The sequence below is a fragment of the Lycium barbarum genome, chromosome 3 (genome assembly GCF_019175385.1).
Source record: "Lycium barbarum isolate Lr01 chromosome 3, ASM1917538v2, whole genome shotgun sequence".
In the NCBI taxonomy this organism is placed as follows: Eukaryota; Viridiplantae; Streptophyta; class Magnoliopsida; order Solanales; family Solanaceae; genus Lycium; species Lycium barbarum.
In genome coordinates this window covers 40,930,656-40,937,895 of record NC_083339.1, presented here as the reverse complement: position 1 = coordinate 40,937,895, position 7,240 = coordinate 40,930,656, and positions in this window count along the sequence as shown.

Here is a 7,240-nt window from a genome sequence, read left to right as displayed (position 1 = left end):
ATCAAAGCATCCACTACATAAGTGCAATGAAGTCTCTCACTAGCTACCAAACAAAAATGGTGGAAGAATGGAGAAAGGACAGATTTTCTCAATGAAAATTACAAAACCTAACTAGAAAGGAAGTAGAAATTAAGCAGTTGGGGCCAAGCACCGACAGATGGAGTGGTATAAAATATAAAGGGGCGAGGACGGCAATATTCATTAATTGAGGTAGCACAACGTACAGCTGCAATAATCTATCGATGAATTGGTCGTACTGTGTGGACCTTCCCTTTTTGTCTCCTCTTATTAGATTGCCTTTATAATTTTTCTGCCAAGTGAGAATGATATTCTTTTGCTTGGCAATTAGGGAAGAGAAGGGGAGAAAAACAAAATAGAAATTTATTACTCCTTTGTCTCAATTTGTGTGGCACGATTTAAATTTAGAGATTCAAATTTCTAAACTTTAATCGTGAATTCGGATAGAAAAGCTTTAAGGCTTTTGAAATAAAATTTGTTTATTTCGAACCTATGTAAAAAGTACTATAAATTAAAATAATTAACAACTTAAAACATTTAAAAGTCATATAAAGAAATTACGGTAAAATCTTGGTTTTCACGAAATTCCAACTGCCATATAAATTATAATTGGGACAGAGGGAATACTACTTTATATAACTTTTTTTTTAATATGAAAATCATTTAATTTATGTTTATCTATTTTAATTTTAATGACAAGCTTTTATAACATATTAAAACTAATAGATTTTAGAAATATGTATTAAAATTTTTTAAAATTTTGCACCTAATTAAATAGGGTTTGTAAGCGACGGATGATACAAGTTTTATTTGGTCCCGATAGAAGCAGATGGATATGCTCTTTTCGATTCTACTAGTTTAATAATTTAACTCACTCTCTTTTTCCACTTCTATTTTTTCATTAATTTATGTTTGTACTTTAATTTTGATGCTTTTCTCATATCAAAATAATTTTCTTTAATTTAAGTTTACACAACCATTATAATAGTAGTTACAGACACATATATACTCCCGTTAACTATTGTCTATTAATTTTACATCGTTAATTGAATTGAGATATAAGAAATCATATAACGAAGGGGAATCTTATTTGTACATGTGACAGAGTCAAAGATGATTGGAAGATTCTACCAATTGGGAGCCCTGGCTGTCATATAAATAATAGAGAATTTTATAACCTATATATATATATATATATATATATATATATATAAGAAGGATTCTAAAATATCTTTTATCACATCCCGTCAATCTGTAGGGACAAATGCACAGACAGATTACTTTTAAAAAACAAGAATTTAGTTTTCGACAATGACCTTGTAAAAATATCTGCGAACTGAAGCTGAGTAGGAATATAATTGTCACGACCCAACCCCGTAGGCCGTGACTTGTGCCCGAATTGGACACTCATATTTATCTGTTAACTCTAATAATTTATAATTAGCATGTCATGATCTCATTTGTATGTAAGAAGATAGTGAGTTATTTAGATTTGTCAAGTTCTGTATGCCTTAGTCATCCATCTCCCGAGGAGTTGCACTTATCAAACAACCACATTTATATATATTCCTAAGCAAGCCGACAAGGCTGCCACGATATACAAAATACCAAACATACACACATATGCAAGCCGACAAGGCTGCCATTACGACTGGGTACGCCCCAAACTTAAGTCAAAACATAAAACGCATCAACAACTGTAAACAGACCCACACCGATGTCCACAGACTTCTAAGAGTAACGACCGTATTATGTGGCGGGACAGGGCCCCGCCGTACCCAAATAAACACATACGGACACAACATAAGGAGGTTATACCACAAGCTAGCTCCGGAACAAAGGAGCAGCCCAAAATAGCTGAAGGATGATCTAAGCTGGCGGATCTCCAAAGCGAGCATCTGTACCTGCGGGCATGAACGCAGCCCCCCGAAGGAAGGGGGTCAGTACGGAATATGTACTGAATATGTAAAGCTTGAAACATAGTATAGACTTATATTGAGACACGGTACATAGGATGCATTGCAACAACAGAATTTCATAAAACTTGCCTTTGAACATATTTCATCTGTATCATTCTCATATCATTGCTATTATAGAGTTTTGTAGTCAAAGCTGCATAATCATTCTGTATAAAACATACATGACGTGTCCCGGCCCTTTTTATGAGGGACTCCGTAATTTAAAATCATAGCATCATAACATAAACATAGACGTGTCCCGGCCCTTTCCTGAGGGACTCGGTAATAAGGAATATGCCCTCCTGGCCACCATCATCTCCATATCATCATATCATCATATCATCACATCATCACATCATCATATCATCATCATATATATATACATAACGTGCCCCGGCCCTCTAGTGAGGGGCTCGGTGATTAATATAATAAATGTGCGCACGAAAACGTACCCTGGCCCCGGACTCAGTGAAGGATATAGCGGTAAGCACGAGCAGAATAATAAGCAACCACATATATGCAAATCATCTTTTTAGACTCAAGGGATAAGCAACTAACCCGCTCTAAGTGTCAAAATAATGTTCACCTTCAGTTCATTTCAAGTCTCATAACAAACTATTACAAGAAACGTTTTAGACTTCATGTACATATGTCACTTTAATATGGTATAGCTTTTGGAAGTCAAGTATGTCTTTAGTTGTGCAATTCTTTAAGTATAGGAACTTTCATGCATCGTTCATTAGTCACTCATACTGTAGGTACATGACAATAACATTAGTGAAATATAGATTCATAAGCCATACATGAACTAGAGAATAGAATTTACCCCAAAATTCATATCGTTTCATTCTTACGTCTAGGACATGCCAAAAGAAAGAAGGAATAGGCTTTACATACCTTTTGCGTTTAGTTGTATTCTAACTTGTACTTGCTGCCCAACAATACTTATCCTATATCAAGATGTGAAGAACTACAATTAGTCTACAAGGGCATTCAACACGTATTGTGACATTCACAACTCCTTTCTAACAATTAAACGACGTTTCGTTTGCATTTAACCCAACTAGCGTTACAAGCTAACATGGCTAGTCGTTCTTTCATATATTGATCAAAACTTGTTTAAGCATGACTTAGGGAACTTGGGCAGTCCCTACACCACCCAAAATAGTCTCATACACACGGCAACCCAACACACACATCATTTCCATTCTTACTTAGCAATTTTCCAGTTTTAACTTGCAACAACACAACACTTTTCATGACTTTACTTTCATGAAATCTTGGAACTGTTTTAGCATCATCTTCACTCTTACAACAGCCCACAATCAGTTCAGTTTTAACTTGAATCATGGCATTTTACATTCACTACATGTTTGCAACAAAAACCAACATTCAACACACACAATTTCACTTCTAATCCCTAAAACTGTCCACGGTTTTTGGACTGCCCCTACCCCTCAACATAATTCGTTTCTTGAACACCTTAATTTACATATTCAACATGCATACAATACACTACAATGTACACAACAACAACAATCAAATTATAGCCCAAAACAGTCCATGAATTCGTCCAAAACAGCCCCCTACCCGGTTTCATCACAACTACTCCAACTTCATGATTTTCATTCGTTTATCCAACTACAATGCATTCAATTCATTTCCAATATATGTTCAACAAGATTAAGCATGACTTCATCAGAATCTTCAACACATGATTCATTTTAAATTCGAGCAAAAACAGTCCAATAGCCAACATGCAACATCACAACCAAACTCCCACAATCTTTGTTCATTTACATATGTTGATACATATTCAATTCACTAACAATACATGCACAATGAAATCAGTCATAAACTCACCTCACACACGGCTCACTCTCTACTTCAACTACAACCACAATCCAACAACACCATGCATGAACTATACATTCAAATCATCATGCAACACAAGAAACAACAAACATTCTTACCTTTCAATCTTGTGCTTCACTTGGCCGAATTTCCAACTCTATTGAGTGCTTCACTTTCTTGTTTCTCTTCAACAACTAATACACTTTCTTACACACTAGATGAGGGATAGTTTTGATGGAGAAAAACTGGAATTTCTGGGCAGATTTTTGGACCTCACTCTCGGCTAGCTCTTGGCCGAGAGTTTCCCTCTCTCTCTCTAAGTGTTCTCTCACTTTGTAGTGTTGAAATGGTGTAATGTAGTGAGATATGAATCAGATTATTTTGTATATACACTCCCTCAATGCTTTGGACATGTGTATCACACTAACATGGGTCAATATTCTTTGACCAAGGCACTATAGTGCACGGCTAGCTATGTCCATTTAAATGGACTGATTTTTGGTCTTTCCAATCCCATTTATTAATCCAATTATGGTTAGTTTAATCCCAATTTTCCATTACTAGTTTAATGCCACACGTGAATTGTGAATAAATTGTGACTCGACACGAAACCGGAAGTTAAAATCTCTACTTCATATCTTAAGATAGTCTTGCCTTTAACTTGTCGCGCTTATTTTAAAACGTCCCGACGTATGAATATACGGGACATAACAATAATGAACAACTAGATCACCGTGGGAGACACGTTCTCCGACAAAGTGATGATAATAACCTTGATGTGCTTACTACGACCATGGAGAACTGGATTGACAACAATATAAATAGCAGAGACATTGTCCCCTAGGACCTTCACAGGTTGATGAATAGTCACACCTAATTCATTTAAAGATACCGAATTCATAATGTCTCAGTCATTGTGTAAGCAACAGCACGATATTTGATAACAACCTTGATGTGCTTACTATGACCATGGAGAACTGGATGGGCAGCAATATAAGTAGCAGAGATATTGTCCCCTAGGACCTTCACAGGTTGATGAATAGTCACACCTAATTCATTTAAAGATACCAAATTCATAATGTCTCGGTTATTGTGTAAGCAGCAGCACGGTATTCAACTTCAGTAGAGGATTTTGAGACTGTTGGTTGCTTCTTAGAACGCCACCAAATCAAATTTGGACCCACGAAGACTGCAAAACCAGTAGTGGACTGAGAAGTGTCAGGACACCTGTTGCACCTAATTTTTGACCCCGCATAATTTGTTTTGATTACCCAGGGTCCTTGAAGGTCACACAGAGTGAAATATGTATTTTTTTTATAAGCCAAAATAATTTTATAAAATTATTTAGCCAATTTTTGCTTGATAAAGTAATTTCAATAATAGTTTAAATTAATCTAAGTATTTTATAATTATGATTTTTTGCTAAATTTATCCAAGAGAAAATACGTTACAACAATTATCTACTTAATAGTTTAAATTATCACATTATTAGGCATTTCACTCTATATTCAAGGAGGTTGATTAATTAAAATAAATTATCTTTTGCAGCTCAAATTTTAATTTCTGCAATATCAAGTCATATTGATAATTTTCAAAATTAATCATAATTGGTTTGGGTAACTAATTATGGTTATGTTTGTAAGTTTTCTTATGATATGTTAATTACGGCTACAATTGAAATAATCAATTAATTAGCCAAAATAGGACCGCAATTGGATATAGCAAATTCATGCTTCAACTCAATTAAGGCCATCCCTTAAATTTATTATTTTAGTCGTGTTTTTAATTTCAATTTAATAGCAAATCAATCTCTTAAATTGTCCTTTTTTATTTATTTATTTATTTAGCCATTAATTCTTTTACTTTTTCTTTTGTTGTATTAGTATGATATATAATATGTACATATATATACATGTGGGCTGCCCTTTTCAGAGGGGCCGAGTCCATCCCAACAACAGCTTGACCCAGCCCAAGTGCAAGTAAATGAAAGGGGTTAAACCCCATTCATAAAAATCAGAATCCAAACGAGCCTTTACTCGTCTCTTCCCCTTGCCCTTTTCAAACCCTAGCCGCCTCCATGGTTTTCTTCTCTCTCATCGACATCGAAGCCATTTTTGGCAAAGTTGCAGAGGCCTTTTGCCTTTTTACAGTCTTTGTATGGCCTCAACGGGTAAAGCATTTAATGCTTTGACCCGTTACCACCACGAATCAACCAAACGGGTTGTTAACAAGCTTATTTACTTGATTTTTGATATTTTTATTATGTGTTCAATGGTCTAGCACTGCAATCCTTTAATGGTTTTTGTTTTTGTTTTTTTGCGATTTTGAATTTTGAGATCACATTGGTTCGCAATGAACTTTTCAGAACTGAGTTTAGTTGGTCGAATATTGACCCTTGATGCATAGTTGACCCAATCTTGACCCTTCAAACCCGAAAGTGTGAGGAAAATCCCCAACTTGGAGGATTGTCCCACATCGGGTGATTTGAGATTTTAAGGGTCTGGGGAATTCTATAATTAGAGTCTTATTTTTTAGAAAAAGGGGGGCAACCTGGAATCGAAAAATTTTCTTTAGTTTGCATAAATAGTGAGAATCTCAGTGGTTTTTTGAGCTTTTGCTTGAAACCCTTTAAATTCTCGGTAAGTTTAAAGTTTTTCTGTAAAATCTTCTCTTGAGTGTTCTTGTTGGCTTGAAGTATTTGAAGTAGATTTCCAAGTTCGATCTCTTCGAGGTTGTGCCTTAGAAAGGTAATTTCCCTTTCTTTTTCTGGTTCTGTTTATACATTATGTGCTATGTTGTTCTTTATTGTATCTTATTGTTGTAATTGGTTGTAGGAATTATTAGGATGTTCTATCTTGTTTATGTGGTTTTACTTTGGTCTGCTGGATGATTGTGTTTTAGTATATTGTTTATCAGTCCTGGTATGTTGTTGGTCTCATAAGCAGTCTAAAAATGCGAATCCTGCTAGTCTAGTCTTGTGTTGGTCTGGTTGATCTATAATGGACATATCATGTTGTTGTTGACTTAGTTTATGAGGTGTGACATTAAAGAGGTTATTTGTATCACTCTTGGTCTGTTTAAATTCAATATTAACATATTTATTTTTCTCTTCCTTACTCTTCTTGAGTGAATAGGCCTAGTCTGTGTTTGACTATAAAGGCTTAAACTTGCTTCTTATAGGATGCTTATCAAAGACAAGTAAGACATTTAACTTAAGTATAGAAAGAATGTTTGATTATCTTTTTGTTGTTTGGTTCCAAAAATTCTAAGTTTGGCTATAATCTGTCCTGTTATATGTTGACCTTGAACTAGAGTATGTCCTGTTATATGTTAATCTTGAGCCATAATCTGTCTTATTATGTGTTAATCTTAAACTACAAATGACATAGGGGACTTAATGAGAACTTACC